This window comes from Ascaphus truei, chromosome 5, assembly GCF_040206685.1.
Source record: "Ascaphus truei isolate aAscTru1 chromosome 5, aAscTru1.hap1, whole genome shotgun sequence".
Taxonomy (NCBI): Eukaryota; Metazoa; Chordata; class Amphibia; order Anura; family Ascaphidae; genus Ascaphus; species Ascaphus truei.
The window spans coordinates 80,558,753-80,579,633 of NC_134487.1; the positions used below are offsets into that span (position 1 = coordinate 80,558,753).

A 20,881-nucleotide genomic window follows, 5' to 3' on the forward strand; every position below is an offset into this window, starting at 1 on the left:
ACTAAGCCCCTATTTTTCCACTCCAGTTTTCCTTCTAGCAAAAGGATAAACTAACTTGCAATGGCTTTTGGATTTTCATGGCTGGTATTTTCCACCAAATATCAATTGCATGTGCAAGTAGCAAATAAAAAAAGATGTGTCCTGGGTTCGCCATGTTACGCTCCCACGACATCCCAATCTTCACATGATAACTCTAAAGGTAAATATGCTCTCAAAGTGCAGCTCCCCCCTGCCAAACCTCCCATACTATTCCAACAGCTCTGCACATAACATTGTTCTGTATATTACATCATTTTAGAATTAAAATTAAACAGTGGCAAAGAAAAGTAATTGTAGTGGGCCTAATTTACAGGTCTTTGGATGTAAGATGTAAGAAATATTTCTTCTATAACAAATAGGAAGGGGCAAGAATGTCTGTCTCCGCCTTTTAATTATAAACTATCTTCTCCTTACTCAATTAACCACCTACAGTATTTAACAATCAGAATACAATTTCACTTTTACTATTGGAGATAAGTCAAAGCAGATTGAGCAAGTCCTAGCTTTTTAAAACTGTCCAACCTATTTTTCATCCCTCTTTTGTGGAGGCAGTGGCATAGCTAGACATGAGCGGGCCCCCTGCAAACATTTTTTCCAGGGTCCCATTAAAAATCATCATCATCTCTCCCCAGCCCCCCTCATCATCATCATCAACATCATCATATCTCCCCCAGTCCCTCTCCTCCTCATCATCAGATCTTCCCAGTGCCCCATATCATATCTCCCCCAGTCCACATCATCACCATCAATCATCATCATCATCATCATCATCATCATCATCATCATCATCATCATCATCATCATCATCATCATCATCATCATCATCATCATCATCATCATCATCATCATCATCATATCTCCCCCAGTCCCTATCATCATCATATCTCCCCCAGTCTCCCTCATCATCATCATCATATCTCCCCCAATCTCCCTCATCATCATATCTCCCCCAGTCCCCCTCATCACCATTATCATATCTCCCCTAGCCCCCATCATCATCATCATCATCATCATCATCATCATCATCATCATCATCATCATCATCATCATCATCATCATCATCATCATCATCATCATCATCATCATCATATCTCCCCCAGACCCCCTCATCAGATCTCCCCCCCCCCTCCTCTATGCCTACATATTTAATGGATGGGGCTCAGAGACAAGCGGAGAGAGATGGTATTCTGCGGCGGCAGGCCCTGGGTATTACAAAATTAGCTAGTAGTAGAAGAATCACTTGAGGCAGAGCAGGACGGCACGAGGTAAGAAGTGTGCTCTAGCAGCAGACATCGGACGTTCCGGTTCAGACTGCTAGAGTGCGCTCCTCCCCTGCCGTCCTCCTCTGCCTCAAGTGATTCTTCTACTATCGGATCATTCTTTAATACCTGGGGCCCGCGCCGCAAAATACTGCCTGTCTCTACGTGGGGACAGGGGGAGAGCGGGCTCTGGGGGGGGGGGGGAGGAGGAGAGCGGGCTTTACCCGAGCTGCCCGAGCTATAGCTACACCCCTGTGTGGAGGTTTTAATCTGGAGGTGTACAAAACTTTCTAAAAAAGCATTTGCAAACTTTTTTGTGGTTTTTATACCAGAAAATGATTTCTGGGGAACCAATTAGCAGAACTTTTTAAGAAATCACACATTTCCACTGTTAATAAACTGTTTAGCCAATAAAGCACAGCTGATTCAGAAATAGGGAATTCTATTATGAAATTCTGGGGAACCCCAACCCCCCCCCCATGTCACACACCCCTCTCACCCTGTCATCTCTCATGTCTCTTCCCCCTCATACTCTCCCACTTACGCGCCCTCTCCCCCACACTTTCTCCCTTACACTCACTTTCCCCCTCTCTATTCTATTCACACACACACTCCCCCTCACACACATACACACACACTCCCCATTACTCACACACACACTCCCCATCACTCACACACACACACTCCCCATCACTCACACACACACTTCCCATCACTCACACACACACACTCCCCATCACTCACACACACACACACACAAACACCCCATCACTCACACACACACACACACTCCCCATCACTCACACACACACACACACACTCCCCATCACTCACACACACACACACACTCCCCCTCACTCACACACACACTCCCCATTACACACACACACACACACACACACACACACACACACACACTCCCCATCACTCACACACACACGTCCCATCACTAGCACACACACACACTCCCCATCACTCACACACACACTCCCCATCACTCACACACACACACACTCCCCATCACTCACACACACACTCCCATCACTCACACACACACTCCCCATCACTCAAACACACACTCCCCATCACTCACACACACACTCCCCATCACACACACACACACACACACACACACACACACACACACACACACACACACACACACACACTCCCCATCACTCACACACACACACACACACACACACACACTCCCCCTCGCTCACACACACACACACACACACTCCCCCACACTCACACTCACGCACACACACACTCCCCATCACTCACGCACACACACACACACTCCCCCTCACTCACACACACACCCCATCACTCACACACACACACACTCCCCCTCACTCACACACACACACACACACCCCATCACACACACACACACACACACACACACACACACACACACACACACACACACACACACACACACACACACACACACACACACACACACACACTCCCCCTCACTCACACACACACAACACACTCCCCATCACTCACACACACACACACACACTACCCCTCACTCACACACACTTCCCGTCACTCACACACACACACACACACTCCCCATCACTCAGACACACACTCCCCCTCACTCACACACACACACTCCCCATCACACACACACACACACACACACACACACACACACACACACACACACACACACACACACACACACACACACACACACACACACACACACACACACTCCCCATCACTCACACACACACACACACACACACACACTCCCCCTCACTCACACACCCTCACTTACACACAAACACTCCCCCCCACACACACACACCCTCTCACACATACACACGCCCTCTCACACACACTCTCTCTCCCCCTCCCCCATACAGACACACACACACACACACACTCTCCCCCTCCCCCACACAGAGACACACACTCTATCCCCCTCCCCCACACAGACACACACACACACACACTCTCTCTCCCCCTCCCCCATACAGAGACACACACTCTATCCCCCTCCCCCACACAGACACACACAGGCTCACACACTCTCTCCCTCCCACACACAGACACACTGTCTCCCCCTCACACCCCACAGACTGTCTCCCCCTCACACCCCACAGACTGTCTCCCCCTCACACAGACACACACAGACACACACACACTTGCTTTGCAATACCAACCTCACACTGATGATACCCATCAAGGTTGAAACATGTCTTGTGAGTAGTTTGACTTGCTTTGCTAGTCCCATCCTGTGCTTAAAAGCTGTGTGAATGGCGATGCATTTGCTTAAATGGGCTCCATGTGAATGGATATTCCAGGCAAAAGATGACTCGTGTGCTCATTTGCATGTCATTTCCCAGAATCTCTTGTTGCAGTGGAAGCACTGTATGCTAGGTGATAATGGTTGAAAGGCAGGGTTGCAGACCTGTCTAAGATATGTGAATGTGCTCATAAGTAATATTCTTTATTGGCAATACTGTATGCTAACGGTGGAGGTTTTTTGTTACTTTTTTTTCACCCACCATAACACACAACTTGTCTGGACTATTGTACTTCAGTGCTGTCTTTTCTTACCCTCGCAAGAACGGTAATATCATTTACACTATTTATATAGGACAAGCACCGTTACTTCACCCTGTTATTCTGACTGCCGGCCACAGACATTTCTATTACCATATTTATGGGCTGTGCACCAACATTGTATTATAAGCAGCATTGCATTCTTTGGATTAGCATCGGGATCTCTAAGCGGCTTACTATTGTTTGTATACTTTGCTACATTGGACTTTAACCTGATAATATTGACAAATAAGTAATGGAGAAATATGCTGACATGTCTGACATTTTTGCGAATATCTCAGAGACACGGGGTTATACAAAAGAGGAAATATCCCAGATTAGATATAAAGAGACAATAGATACTATTTTTGGTCCGGATAAACCAGCAGATGTGTATAATGCCCTTATCAAGCTCAAAAAAAAGAGAAATTGATTTTTATTTACATGCTGTGACATTATCTCATTACCGTAAAGAAAAATAACTTCCACGTGGGTTTCCGCATTAAAAACCAACTGACTATTGGCCGTAATGATCCTGATTTTTGAAAAAAAAAATGGGTGGCAATTTTTTACAAATGTTTCCTTCGATTTAACAATTTAAATTATCGAACAATCCACGAAAGAGCTGACCAAAATTAAAAAGGACATTCATAACATTGAGGAAAAGTACGGTGACATACAGATGCAGCGGTCGTTATTCGAACAAATCACTGAGCCGTTTTCGTGTGCGCTGCTGTACTCCACGTGGCATTAACGCCGCCAATAGCCCCAGGCACACGTGTTTATCGCGGTTGCTTTATTTGAATTTCATGGATTGTGTGCAATTAAATGCAATGAAATGAATGAATCGTAATGTGTAACGGCAGTTCGGTTGGAAGAAATTGCGCGCCATCACATGGGTATTCCGAGGTATACACCGCGTGAAGGTTTTCAATAACGGCCGCTGCATCTGTATTGACAGCGGATTCAACCACTAATTGGTTAGAAAAAATCCAAACTACAACGGACAGTTACCGGGCTGGTCTCATTAAATATAAGAGGGACAAATTAAAACAAGTCACAATGGATTATAAAGACAGAAGGATCTACAGATGGCTCCTGGGTCTTAATGATCATACTCAAGGGAGAACCGGTCAAGGGAGGAAATACTAGCACTCTAGGAAATCTGCTATTGGTGGAGCTAATTATAATACTAGCAACACTGACCTGTCGGACTCCCAGGATAATGCCACTACTGATTTTTTTTAGGTCACGCTATTTCCGGTCAGCAGAAACCCCCAGTACCCGATTTAGACACCAGGGACCGATCAAGATTCCTGCCACGCCTAACCAAGACCATGGTACAGTAATATTTCCATCACACACGCACACATGCAATTATACATACACACTATTTGGATTGGATGCTCTTAAGGATTTTGACATGCAAAAAATTGTGAATATTTTCTTTATATTTGAAATGAAATTGGTGTCTCTTGTTCTTTAGTCAGACACAGAAAGATGCCTTAAAGCACATCTGCTTATGTTTAAACATGTAATATAGACATAAATACTGTATGACAAGATCTCTGCTTTTGTACGGGAATATGGATATCAGAAACAGAGCACAAGCTCCAGCTCTCCAGCCAAGATAAACAAGACCAATATGAGAATACTGAGCCAAGGTCTTATAAAATAAATGTAAATGTATGTTCATATCAGATGTACTTTCAAACTCATAGTACGTACAGTACAGTAGTTAGGGTTTTTAGTAATAATCAGAATTATGCAGCTAACTGTATAGTAAATGTCATTAATTAATTGTAACAGGTAATTTTTCATACCCAAAACAAAGAGAAAAACTGTTTTGTTGTGTTGCCCTATGATTTGGCTGCTGAAGTGTAGCATACATAATTGACATTACGCACACGGATTTTCAAAAACATTGTTTAGCATCATTTTTATGAGTGTAGATAATAAAATGTCACATTGATAGTTAAAAAAAAATACTATGTGCAGAACGGCCACTCAAAGGAGCAATGCAAGCAATATCCTACATGTGTGTTTTTTTTTTTTTAAATAAATCAGTTCTGTAGTAGATAATACTTACTTCATTTTTTTTTAAATTCAACTCTAAATGCCATTTTTAATGAGTTGTAATATACTGAGCATCCTTTGGTTTGTATAGCAGGCTTTAGCTCATCTCCCCAGCAGTGCAAGATCTTTGCAACACTTTCCTGTTTGTGATCATTTGTTGCCAATATTCCCAGCTGTTTGAGCTGAAACTGTAACCTTAGTAATATAAAAATACAATGTTGCTGCTCAGTTACACAGACTGAGGGATTGATTGAATCTGAAAGGCGGCCATTCAGTGAACCCTGAGAAGCAGGATCTTTGCTGGTCGATCACAGGACAACGAATTGATTGTCAGCTTACTATAGGTAATTGATTTTAAATAAAGATAATCAAAAGCTGTATATATTAATATATATATATATATATATATATATATATATGTATATATATATATATATTTTATTTTTTTAAGTGCACTTGTATTGCCTCTTCCTCTTTAAAAAAATGAATTTATTATATAATTATTACAAATTTATAGGTTGATAATTACACATGTAAAAAGAGATCCATTGTGGCCCCTTTCCTGGTTAGCTTTGCTACTTGCATCCTCTCACAAAGGGGCACCTACTTCCACAGATCCCATGTGACCTCCCAAGCTTCAGTGAGGAAAGCGAGGAGCCTCGTGAAGGAGTGGCTCAGGGAGTAAAGACACTGATTGGCACTGGGTTTGCGGCACTGGAACCTGGTTCAATTCCTGGTGTCAGTTCCTTGTGACCTTGGGCAAGTCACTTTAACTCCCTGTTCCTCAGTCACCAAAAAAAACTAGATTGTAAACTTTATGGGGGAGGGACCTGTGCCTGCAAAATGTCTCTGTAAAGCTCTACATAAAAAGCTAGCAGCACTATACAAGAACAAACAATTATTATTATTATCTAGGGCTTCCTTTATATAATGATTTCCTGACATGTACTAAAGGCAGACCTTGTGTAAGAGTTAACATTCAAATGGATATTCTGCACATTTGTAGTTGAAGTTTGCATTATCAAATCTAAACAAGTAGTTAATTGTACACCATCAACATCACTGACATCTATTTTTTTTACGACAGTTTTTTAACTGAATATTCTGTAACTGAGTAATTTTGTATTATAAATTCTTCAACACAAATGTCACTATTCACTATCTTGCAACCAATGGGTTAGGTATTTCACACTAACAAACTTTATATCTCTGGTTTAATAGGAAATGTCGCTGTGAAATTAGTGCTAAATAAATTTGTAAGATTCCTCTGTGCTACATGACTCTGGTTATTCTTGACTTGCTGTTGCATATATGGTAAAAATTATGTTAAAGCTAGGTAGATTTGACTATCCCTTAATTACATAAGTATTTACAGACACAAATTTGTTGTACCTTATATCAGCTTCAAAATTGAAGAAGTATTTTAGAACAAAAATTTACAGTATAAGTCCATGTGTTCATTTGTTTGTCCACACCCAGAAACCTTTGTTACTCCAATGTTTTACATGCTGTAGTGGGATATTTAGGCTGCAGGAATATGTTCTAGAATGCTCCATTTGGCATGTGAATGACTTCTGGAGACTGCACAAAGCTGACTTGAAAAGTAACAATACTAATGCACAAAAGAACTGCAGTACATATTTTGTTAGAATAAACTTCAAACAACATTCTTTCAAACTCTTTTAAGTCGTTATTTAAAAGGAATGCCACGCATTGCTAGGATTACAGAAAAATCTGCTGCTGCACTGTATATTTTACGCCTTTGAAGATTTCCCTGTCAAAATAATCCTAAATATGTTAACATAAAGAAAGATATGCCAACAGAGAACTGACAGTATTCGCTACTTTGTGTTTAGATCAAATTAATATAAACACCATTTGTTATTAAAATGATTTTACTGCATTAAAATGTAATGACCTCCTTTTTCTAACAACTGCCTTCAAAATAGTAAACATGAAGCATTTTTGTAAAAAAATAAATAAAAAGTTGCTACAATTCAGAGCTGGTTAACATCTGTGGATGAAGTAAAAACTTACAATAACCATACACAAGCTAGTATGGCAGTAGTACACCTGCATCATAATTCGATTCAAAATCCTATGTGTGTGTTTTAATAAATCTGTTGTGTAGTATTCAGGGTTGCCACCTCCAACTGATGGGCAACCCGGAGAAAAATTAGTTTTTTGCACTTACCTTGAGCAGCGTCTTACGGCATACTCTGGCGACCTCCCGGCATACTCTGGCCACCTCCCGGCATCCACTGGAGACCTCCCGGCATTAAATGTTGTATATTGAATAAAAAATAGCATCATTTAAAAAATGATTTGTTCACAGTGTCTGCCCCTATGAATTTTAATAGGCTCACCCTCTTACACACAAGACTAACCCCATAGACCTTAAGGCTGCGTTCCCCGTGCCGCGGACTGTGCTCATGCTTGAGATGGGTGACGTCCCCAACTCTACAAGCATGAGCGTTTGTGTGTCCGGCAACATTTCCTGTAAGTGTGAGCGAGGCGGGGAGGAGGGGAGAGGGCATGGCCAAAATACTGACTGGCGCTGATTAGCTGAGGAGGTCATGTGACCCCTCAGTGCGCCTCAAAGTCAATTAAATTTGTCTCAGCAAGCGCCTAGTGCCCGTGAGGGTACGTGCATGCTCACGAGCGTGGTCAGCGGCAGCGTGGACGCAGCCTAAGGGAATTAAAAGTTAATGCAGACAGTGAACTTGAAGCAGGGCAAGTGAAGCAGCAGCCAGTAGGAGGAGGACAGCCAGAGAGGACGGATTAAGGACTCAGAGGAGGCGCCACAATGGAGGACAGGACAGACCCAGATTAGGGACCTGTAGTAGCTAGGTGCAGTGCATACAAAGGAAGACTTGACTTCCGTGTTGGGGGTACTTGGGAGCGCACCGTGCGCTTCACTACAGCCGTCCAATCTTCTGCCCCCTGGCACTTGCTTCATTAACGTGTGCACGCCACTACCCTCCAGCCCGCCTACCCATCCGGAGATTAAAGGGGCCAACCGGTAGCCCGGAAATGGGTATGTCAAACCAAAGTCTCTGGGTCAAACCCGGAGACGTGGCAACCCCGGTAGTATTAGATAATACTGATTACATTTTTTTCCCCCAATCACCCTTTAGGCCCCTTTTTAATGAGTTTTAAATTGTATTATGCTTCTGTGGGTTGAACAACAAATTGGTGGCGCTTTATCCTATATGTAGGCAGCCTGTGATATATCCCTGAACCCCAGTCAGGTGTTAAACAGTGCAAAAATATATATCAATGGCGCTCTACACTATTAAATAATAGACATATAATAATAGTAATGAAAATATACAACCAGTGGTGTGAATTTTTCTCCTGGGAATAGATGTTCCACATGTGATGGGAGACCATGTAAGGGAAAAAAAAAATCACAACATAGTGTAATACTGTTAGGCATACATACAAACATATAACATAAGACTGACGCTGAGAACAACAGGTGACCAATTACAAACACATTTAATAAAGCATATCATTAAAATTACATAAAATACATAAAATAGAATCTGTTAGGACTCTCCAACTCAGGTGGGGGTACCTGCTTACCAAAAGTAAGAAGGTAACAGGCAGTGGATATTTTAGAGTATCCCCTCTATGGATGGCTGCTGCTGCACTGGACTGCTGGGCTCACACGTTGGTTGTATACCGTGGTGCTTGCTCCCTCTGTATGTGGCATCCGCCTCTGTGTGCCGTGGACACTGAAGAATCTCGTGTCAGCCGGGGAATGGCAGTTCCCTTCTGCTCGGCTGCTGGAAGCGCGCCAAACGGAGCTACTGCAAGCGCGGATGGATATCCGCCCGAATTCGGCAGTCAACGAGCATCTGTTAGCAGGTTCCAAGGGGGATAGGATACACCACCGAGTCAGGAGGACCTCTCAGAGACACCCTACGCGTTTCGAAAGTCTAGCTTTCTTCCTCAGGGGTAGACGTAGTATAAAAAAGTAGTCCCTGTATGTCCCGATATATATAGTCCCGGATTAAAGGTGCAGTACATCAGAATAAACTTGCTCATGCGCAGATGTGTACTTTGGGACTCTCAGCGTCTCGAACAAAAACATATACACAAAGGAGAAACATAAAACATAAACGGACAGATAATACATATCAAATACTAGTAATATATTTACACTATCTAAAAATTACAATGAATACAGCCTAATCTCAGAATCATTTTCTATATTATTAAACAACAGTTGTGAGCCCCAGATAAGAAGTATGTTGAGCAGAATTCAAACTATCCATAACATTAGATTATATACTTATTAAAGGAAAATGAGTGTTAACCCTTGTAATGGGTGAAATGTGTGATAGTGCTATGTGAGATTAAGGTTATATATTCCCATACATTGGGTAATAGATTGTGATAATATTTTATGAGTGTGAAAATGAATAAATGATGTTTAAATGTGATATGTGTGAAGTGTTATAAACTTAATAAAATATGTCAATTGTGAAAATTGTTTAATATAATATAAGAGAAACAATTGTGCAGTGGTAACTAAATAAATGTGTGAGTTAATTAAAATTCATCTGATTATGTATGCTGTAATTACTAAAAATCTATGCGACTGCTACATTATTAATTTGAAATAAAGACTGATGACCTATTACTTATATAACTTATATGTGATAATTACAAAATAATATATAAAGTGGTTATCCTGTGGTGGTCAGTGAAGTTGAATGTAGTGGTATATTATACCTGGGCCCTGTATAATGGAGATGGAACAATATAATTATTAGATGGATACTTTATCTATCCAGAAGGAAAGGTTTCAGGTCAAATTCAATATTGAGCCCGAAAGGGGTGAGTGTTTTTAATTCGTAAATCCAAAAGGATTCTCTTTTGCCTAGTGCCCCTCCCTTATTCCCACCGCGCCAATTTGTCGTCACTGCCTCTATCGCTACACACTTTAAACCTTTGGGGTTTTTGTCATGCACTTGGAGAAAATGGCTCGATACGCTATGTGTTTCTAGGCCTCTTTTAATATTGTAAATATGTTCGTAGAGCCGACGTTTAATCGGTCTAGTGGTCATACCCACATACTGCAGACCGCAAGGACATTCAAGGAGATAAATAATATTTGTGCTATTACATGTGATGTGTTGTTGTATGATATATTGTTTGGAGGTTTGAGTAGATGTGAAAGTAGTTTGTTTGGAGCTGAATCTACATGCTGTGCATGTATTGCATGTATAATACCCTTTCGTGACTTTTATATTTGTATTAGTTTGAAATCGACTGTTAGATCTGAGTGGACAGCTTGGGGCCAACCTTTGGCCTATGTTTGGTGCTTTAGTGAATATTATTTTTGGTTTTGGTGGAAGTATTTTAGATAGATCTGGGTCTTTTCTCAGGATTGGCCAATATTTTTGAATAATCTTTTTAATTCCTGGTGCCATTTGATTGAATTGTGTGATAAATGGTAATTGGATATGTGTATTGGATGATTTAGGTTTATATTTAAGAAGGGTTGATCTGTCTTTTGTTTTGACCTCAGAGATGACTCTATCAAGATGGTTAGATGAATAATTTCTATTGATAAATCTATCTCTGAGGTCCTGTGCTTGTGTATGGAATGCTTCTGGTGTGGAACTGTTTCTTTTGAGCCTGATAAATTGGCCTTTAGGGATGTTATCGATCCACGCAGGGCTGTGATGGCTGCTGGCATGCAGATAATTGTTGGCCTGAACCTTTTTGAAGTGAGTTTTGGTATGAATGGTATTATTGTAAATGTATATAACTAAATCTAAAAACTCTAAAGAAATATTACTTGAAACAAAAGAAAATTTTAAATTAAATGGATTATTATTCATGTATGTTTGGAAACTGTCTAGTTCCTCTAGTGAACCAGACCAAATAAAGAAAATATCATCTATGTAGCGCCGCCATAGGACCAGGTTCGCTCCAAAGGGACAGTTGGACCAGATGTATTGATTTTCCCAACTGCCCATGAACAAATTAGCATAACTTGGAGCAAACCTGGTACCCATGGCGGTGCCACATATCTGTAGATAATATAAATCATTAAAATTAAAATAATTATGAGAAAGTATGAATTCAATGCCTGTGGTAATAAATGATTTAATTGATGATGTGATGGATGGATCATTATCTAGAAATTGGCCAACAGCATCACAACCCTAAACGTGGTCGATAACAGTGTAGAGTGAGGTGACGTCAGCTGTAACTAAATAAAAATGTGATTGCCATTGAATGTCCTTGATTGTCTGCAGCATGTGGGTAGTGTCCCTAAGATATGAAGGGAGTTTTATGACATACGGTTGGAGATAATGATCGATAAATTGTGACAAATTTGATGTGAGGGACCGGATCCCTGACATAATGGGGCGTCCAGGCGGTTGTTCCAAATTTTTATGAATTTTAGGTATAATATAGAAAATGGGAATTATAGGGAATTGGTTATACAGAAATTCAAATTCCTGTTTGGTAATGGCATTGTTATCCAATCCTGTATTAAGAAATGTAAGTAATTGTTGTGAATAATTATCTGTGGGATTAGAGGGGAGGGGTTGGTAAGTAGAGATATCCTCAAGGATACGCATTGATTCCTGAAGATAGTATGTTTTATCCATAATTACCAACCCCCCTCCTTTGTCTGCTGGTTTCATTACGATCGAGCCATTCTCTCCAAGTGCACGTAACAGTTGTTTTTCCTCCATATTAAGGTTATGTGTAGTTAATTTATAGTTACGACTCTGCTGTTCCAGGTCGTCGGTGACCATCTGTGCAAATGTGTTGACAAACGGCCCACCGGCGAATCTGGGAAAAAAAGTAGAGGGTTTTTTGAACGTGGAATGGGTGGTAGGTGCAGGGTTAATGGGGAGGTTGGAGCTACTATCCAGGCGTGACACCGCATCTTGAACAAAATATTTTTTTAGACATAATTTTCTTACATATTTTTGTACGTCTATGTACAGTTGAAAACTGTTCGGGCCTATAACTGGGACAAAAGATAGTCCTTTTGAAAGAACCGCCTTTTCTTTATTAGATATGGGTTGTTGACTGATGTTAAATATGTTAGTGTAGGTGGGAGTTACCGTCTTATTTGTTTCCCTAATCTTTCTGCCTCCTCTCTTTCCTCTATTGTGTTTTTTCTTTTCCTGTCCTTTGATGTCCCTTCTTTCCCTAGCAGATCTTTTATAGCTTCTTTGGCATTCTGCTGCTCTCGTGTCCTCCGCCAGTCTAAAAAAGAAAAGGTAGGTTTATCCTCTTTAGTTTTATTAGAGCTGTTAATTTCTTGCTCAAAGTCCACCAGTGGTTGGTACTTGTTGTTATGCTGGTAACGCTCAAAGATACTATCAATTTCCCTATCCAGATGTTCAATTGGTGTTTCAGGATTGTTTGATTGATTAGGCTTAGTACGCCTATCAACCCTCTTAGGTTTGGGGGACAGAAACTGTACCGGTTTGGGAGTAGTCTCTTTACTACTATTTATCACTTTCTTATAGTGGTTCGGTATTTTGTGGGAATAATCTTTAGGAGTGGTGGCTTTGGGATGTCTATATTTAGCAGTGTCTTTAGATGTTTTCTTCCAACTTCTGTAACACCCCGTCTTATAGTCTATTCTGTCCCTATGAAATTTAGACTGTTTGCGGCCTATAATTTCCTTCTGGAAAGTATCCATCTTGATTTTAATTTTATTTTCCAGAGCTGGTAATTCGCTATGATCTTTGAAAACCTCGAACTGTTCCTTTAAATGATTAATCTCACTATCCAGTGTTTGAAGCAGAATTTTGCGCTTGGATATGAGCAATCGAATAAGTTCAAAGGAACAGTTATCAAGGATTCTGTTCCACTCCAAAAGGAACTCCTCACTGTGAAAGTCTGTCGTGGATGGTTTAAATATTCTTAATCCACGTGGTATTCTTTTCTGCTCAACATACTTCTCAAGAGTAATTACGTCCCACATTTGCTTGATTTCACTCATGAGTGATTTTTCAAGTCTTTCGACAAGGTCATACATATTGTCTGGAGTTTCCTCCATAATAACAGGGGGGTCATCATCTGAGAAGATTTTATCTATATCAATGTGACGATTAGCTCGTAGAGCAAACAACTGAGACATATCAATATGTATGGATTAAGCTGCCAACCCAAGGGGGACAAGATACAAGATGAACAACAAATTGGTGGCGCTTTATCCTATATGTAGGCAGCCTGTGATATATCCCTGAACCCCAGTCAGGTGTTAAACAGTGCAAAAATATATATCAATGGCGCTCTACACTATTAAATAATAGACATATAATAATAGTAATGAAAATATACAACCAGTGGTGTGAATTTTTCTCCTGGGAATAGATGTTCCACATGTGATGGGAGACCATGTAAGGGAAAAAAAAAATCACAACATAGTGTAATACTGTTAGGCATACATACAAACATATAACATAAGACTGACGCTGAGAACAACAGGTGACCAATTACAAACACATTTAATAAAGCATATCATTAAAATTACATAAAATACATAAAATAGAATCTGTTAGGACTCTCCAACTCAGGTGGGGGTACCTGCTTACCAAAAGTAAGAAGGTAACAGGCAGTGGATATTTTAGAGTATCCCCTCTATGGATGGCTGCTGCTGCACTGGACTGCTGGGCTCACACGTTGGTTGTATACCGTGGTGCTTGCTCCCTCTGTATGTGGCATCCGCCTCTGTGCGCCGTGGACACTGAAGAATCTCGTGTCAGCCGGGGAATGGCAGTTCCCTTCTGCTCGGCTGCTGGAAGCGCGCCAAACGGAGCTACTGCAAGCGCGGATGGATATCCGCCCGAATTCGGCAGTCAACGAGCATCTGTTAGCAGGTTCCAAGGGGGATAGGATACACCACCGAGTCAGGAGGACCTCTCAGAGACACCCTACGCGTTTCGAAAGTCTAGCTTTCTTCCTCAGGGGTAGACGTAGTATAAAAAAGTAGTCCCTGTATGTCCCGATATATATAGTCCCGGATTAAAGGTGCAGTACATCAGAATAAACTTGCTCATGCGCAGATGTGTACTTTGGGACTCTCAGCGTCTCGAACAAAAACATATACTGTACACAAAGGAGAAACATAAAACATAAACGGACAGATAATACATATCAAATACTAGTATGGACAGGGAATAGTTCCGTGGGCGCCTATAAATTTTTTACCACTATAAAGGATATACGAAAACCAAGCCTGTTGGTTGTGAAGATTGTTGATCCTCACGGTGGGCTTGAAAACAAAGAGAAAGCACAACACATAGCGTAATACTGTTGAAACATTAAACAAACAACATATAAGACAACATATAACAGCTGAATACTGAAATGGTATTTTTAGGACAATAAAATCATTTAATAACAATTAATATTTACTATAATGCACAATTTGCATGGACATATAGATTTAAGCAATTAAAAATCTGAATAGGTGGTTCAACTGCTCCGTAGCACCAATGTTGATGATAGCAATGCCTACTCACCAGATGGAATAGGTTTGCAGGCAGTGGATATTTTAGAGAGTATCCCCTCTCATCTGTGTGCTGCTCTCTGCTTAGCTGGCGTCTCTGTCGGCTCGTGGGTGCAGCTCATCAGCAGGGACTCCTGCAGCTCCAGGAAGCACGTCTGAGCAGATGGAACTCAGCTGCAGCTGATTCAGCACGATGTCAGCCACGGACCACCGTGAGCTCGTCTATCTGCTGCTCACTGCTAGCTGGCGTCTCTATCCGCTCGTGGACGCAACTTGTCAGCAGGTACTCCTGCAGGGCGCCAAGCAGGGCGCTTGAATAATGGGAAACCGCAACAGCTGGTTCAACTCGTCGGCGGCTATAAGAGATGGTTAGCTGGCAGCTCACGTTGATTCACCGATGTACGGGGGGTACTACACCAATGTGTGCGGGGCTTGAACCTCCACCCTACGCGTTTCAAGAGCGATCTGCTCTCTTCCTCAGGGGTATATGAATAAAACAGTCCAAAATGTCCTTTAAATACTGACTTCACCATTTGGGTAAATAGTTCCACCTGTAGCTAATTGCACATGTGCTGTGCTTGTGATAAAGTTGCTCTTAGTGTGTTTGCAATCAGACACTGCACAGTGAGAATGTCTTTGAACAAAAAAGCTACTTACTATTTTGTACAGCTGTTATACATAATGACAACATTAAACATAACACAATATACAATGAACATATACTACTAACAACATATATATTTAAACATGACACAATAAACAATGAACATATATACTAACAACATATATATTTATGTATATAAACAAAAAATAAATGAATAAAAAAAAATTAAAAAAAAAAAATGCATAATTTTAGGGTAGGACATAAAAAAAAAAAAAAAAAAAATTATTTAATATAATATTGCGAATTATGATTAGATAAAATGTATTAAACCAGTGATAGTGTGCTTATTTATGTAGGAGGAACCTACTGCTATAAGCGAATTTAAACACTAATGTATATGACATGTCACCTTATGTGGATGTATTTGGTACTAACCCACCAAAAAGGATTTCAAATCGAATTCTACATTTAAGCCCATTGGGGACAGAGTACATAACTCATAAATCCAATAGGACTCTCTTCTCCCCAATAGGCTCAATGTGTTACCTCCTCTCCAGTGTGGTACAATGCGCTCTATTCCTACGCACCTCAAACCTTTTGGGTCTTTATTGTGCACCTGAAGAAAATGATTAGAAACATTGTGTGTGACTAAACCAGTTTTAATATTGTATATATGTTCATACAAACGTCTTTTTATAGCTCGCGTTGTCATACCCACATACTGCAGACCACACGGACATTCAAGTAAATATATAACAAAGGAACTACTACATGTAATATGTTGTTTAATTTTATACTGTTTATGTGTTTTATTTGATATAAAATTTATTTTTTTGTTACTGTATTTGCATGCCGTGCATTTGTTACAGAGAAAGTATCCCCCACAGAGTGTTGTGTCTCTTTGAACTGGCTGCAGCGATGGACAGCTGGGTGCCAGTCTCTGTCCTATATTAGGAGCTTTTGTGAATATAATATGTGGATATTCGGGTAGAATTCCCTCTAGTTCTTTATCCTTTTTCAATATTGGCCAGTATTTTCTTAAAGTTTTGCGTATGTTGGGTGCCATTTGGTTATATTGAGTGACAAATGACAAATTGCCTGATGAGTTAATATTTTTATTTTTATTTTTATATTGTAAGAGACTGGTTCTGTCCATCGCTGCAACTTCAGAGATAGTTCTATCCAACTCTAGTGGGGAGTACTTCCTCTCCACAAATTTTTGTTTTAAATCCTCGGCTTGAATTTTAAATGTATCTGGATGTGAGCTGTTTCTTTTCAGTCTAATGAACTGTCCCTTAGGGATGTTTTTGACCCATGTGGGGTTGTGGTGACTCTGTGCATGTAAATAATTATTTGATTGAACCGGTTTAAAATATGTGCTGGTGTGTATGTGATTATTAACTATAGTGATTTCTAAATCTAAAAATTCTATTTTATTAGTATTAGTGACAAACGTGAATTTTAAATTATTAGTGTTGTTATTCATATATAACTGAAACTGTGTTAACTGTGCTAAAGTGCCTGACCAGATAAAAATAATATCATCTATGTAGCGCCGCCACAGCACCAAGCTTGCACCATAGGGACAATTGGACCATATATGTTGTTTCTCCCAATATCCCATAAATATATTAGCATAACTAGGAGCAAACTTGGTGCCCATGGCGGTGCCACATACCTGCAAATAATAAGCTTTATTAAAGTGAAAAAAATTGTGACAAAGGATGAATTTAATTCCTAAAATCAAAAAATCTCTAAATTCTTTTGAAACAGATGGGTCATTTTTTAGGGTGTTTAAGACTGATTCACATCCTTGATCATGGTTGATTATGGTGTATAATGAATTGACGTCTGCGGTAACAAAAATATAATGGGGTTGCCACTGAATGTCCTGGAGTGTCTGCAGTATGTGGGTAGTACCCCGGAGGTAAGAAGGTAATTGTATGACATATTTCTGGAGTTGTCTATCTATATATTGAGATAAGTGTGATGTTAATGATTGAATGCCCGAAATGATGGGGCGGCCGGGGGGAAAATTTATATTTTTATGTATTTTAGGGATTATATAAAACAAGGGTAGTCTGGGGTGTTTATTGTAAAGAAAGTCAAATTCTTTTGGAGTAATTAAATTTTGATCTAAACCAAATGTTAAATAATTAAATAATTTTTGCTGGTAATGTGTAGTAGGATTCGCTGGGAGGAGTTGGTAAGTGGATATGTCACTTAGAATTCTCAGTGACTCTTGGATGTAATATGATTTATCCATGATTACCAACCCCCCCCCCCTTATCCGCTGGTTTTATGATTATGTCTTCATTTTCTTCAAGTGCACGTAAAGTTATTTTTTCATCTTTACTAAGATTATCAGTCCTAACTTTGTGGTTTCTACTTAGGGTCTCTAGGTCATCTGTGACCATTTTAGCGAATGTGTCCACAAAGGGACCACTCACAAACCTAGGAAAGAATGTTGAGGGATTTCTGAACGTTGAATTGTTTGTATTTAGTGGTAAGTTAGTGTTGGTGTCCAGTCTAGATATGGCGTCTCTTTGAAAATATTTTTTGAGGCAAAGCTTGCGCACATATCTTTGGACATCAACATACAACTTAAAACTATCTGGCCCTATAACTGGAGCAAAGGATAAACCTTTTGATAATAGCTTAGTTTCTTTGATGGTAATTGGATGTTGGCTTATATTAAAGATATTTTGATAAGCACTTTGACTTACTGTTTTTGTACCTTGCCTAATTTTTCTCCCTCCTCTCGTTCCTCTAGAGTGTTTTTTCTTTTCCGATTGTCTTTCAGGGAGTTTTCTTTTCCCAATAAGTCTCTTATTACATCTCTTGCTTGTTTGGGCTCCCTCGTTTGTCGCCAGTCTAAAAAAGAGAACGTATTTTTCTCTTCTTCCCGACTGTGACCAGGGAGACGTTGTTCTCTATCTAGGTCTATAAGAGGTTGGTACTTATTCTGATGATGATATTGATCAAAGATATTGTCAGTATCTTTACCCTGTATGTTGACTAGAGGGCTTGGAGGAACAGGAGGGGCCGGGTGTTTGGCTTTTGTACTGCCAGTTACTGGTTTTATAGAAGATGGTGTTGAAGGTCTTCTAGACCTCTTAGGGGCTATAAATTGTACTGGATCAGAGGATATTTCGTTAGGTTTTACAATAGTTTTTTTATAATTTGAAGGAATTTTATGTGAATAATCCTTATTATACCTATATTTTTCATTATCATATCTGAGTTTTTTCCAATTTCTATAACATCCCGTGACATAATCATTTTTGTCCCTTTGGAATTTTGTTTGTTTTGAGATTATAGTATCTTTTTGTAATTTATCCATTTTTGTTTTAATTCTAGCTTCTAGCATTGGTAACTCACAATTATCTTTATACTTTTCAAAGTATCCCTTCATATCGTTAATTTCCTTGTCTAATGTTTGAAGACATACTTTGCGTTTTGATATTAACAGACGCATTAATTCAAACGAACAGCTGTCAAGGATGCGATTCCATTCCAAAATAAATGATTCACTTTTGAAGTCTGTTGTAGGTTTTTTAAATAATCTCAGACCTCGTGGAATACGTTTTTGTTCAATATATTTTTCAATGGTTATCGCATCCCACAGCTGCTTGTTCTCATCAATCAGTAGTTTTTCTAATTTATCAGCCATATTTTCCATATCATGTGATACATTATCAACTGCGATGGGAATTTCCTCATCTGCAAAGATGCTATTAATGTCAATATTCCTACTGATTCTCTGAGCAAACAATTGAGACATAATTGTCCTGGAAAGCTGCTAACCTAAAAGGGGGAAATGCACATAAACAACAAAACAGGTAGCGCTAACCGCAATGTGTGTGGTGTAGTAACTATTACCTTATATATTAATTAAAACTATACATAAGGGGCTGCCTGGGACACAAAGCCTGACCCCCTGGTCAGGAAAACAGTATGGACAGGGAATAGTTCCGTGGGCGCCTATAAATTTTTTACCACTATAAAGGATATACGAAAACCAAGCCTGTTGGTTGTGAAGATTGTTGATCCTCACGGTGGGCTTGAAAACAAAGAGAAAGCACAACACATAGCGTAATACTGTTGAAACATTAAACAAACAACATATAAGACAACATATAACAGCTGAATACTGAAATGGTATTTTTAGGACAATAAAATCATTTAATAACAATTAATATTTACTATAATGCACAATTTGCATGGACATATAGATTTAAGCAATTAAAAATCTGAATAGGTGGTTCAACTGCTCCGTAGCACCAATGTTGATGATAGCAATGCCTACTCACCAGATGGAATAGGTTTGCAGGCAGTGGATATTTTAGAGAGTATCCCCTCTCATCTGTGTGCTGCTCTCTGCTTAGCTGGCGTCTCTGTCGGCTCGTGGGTGCAGCTCATCAGCAGGGACTCCTGCAGCTCCAGGAAGCACGTCTGAGCAGATGGAACTCAGCTGCAGCTGATTCAGCACGATGTCAGCCACGGACCACCGTGAGCTCGTCTATCTGCTGCTCACTGCTAGCTGGCGTCTCTATCCGCTCGTGGACGCAACTTGTCAGCAGGTACTCCTGCAGGGCGCCAAGCAGGGCGCTTGAATAATGGGAAACCGCAACAGCTGGTTCAACTCGTCGGCGGCTATAAGAGATGGTTAGCTGGCAGCTCACGTTGATTCACCGATGTACGGGGGGTACTACACCAATGTGTGCGGGGCTTGAACCTCCACCCTACGCGTTTCAAGAGCGATCTGCTCTCTTCCTCAGGGGTATATGAATAAAACAGTCCAAAATGTCCTTTAAATACTGACTTCAC

General features: G+C 40.2%; 1 long non-coding RNA gene across 1 annotated transcript in view; it reads left to right on the top strand.

The window, feature by feature from the left end:
• Positions 1-20,881, top strand: part of LOC142495100 (uncharacterized) — a 168,149-nt gene that overhangs the window by 1,186 nt on the left and 146,082 nt on the right. Inside the window, exon 2 of the long non-coding RNA XR_012801659.1 lies at positions 5,115-5,206. This is a non-coding gene — a long non-coding RNA (uncharacterized LOC142495100). The remainder of the gene's footprint in view (positions 1-5,114; positions 5,207-20,881) is intronic.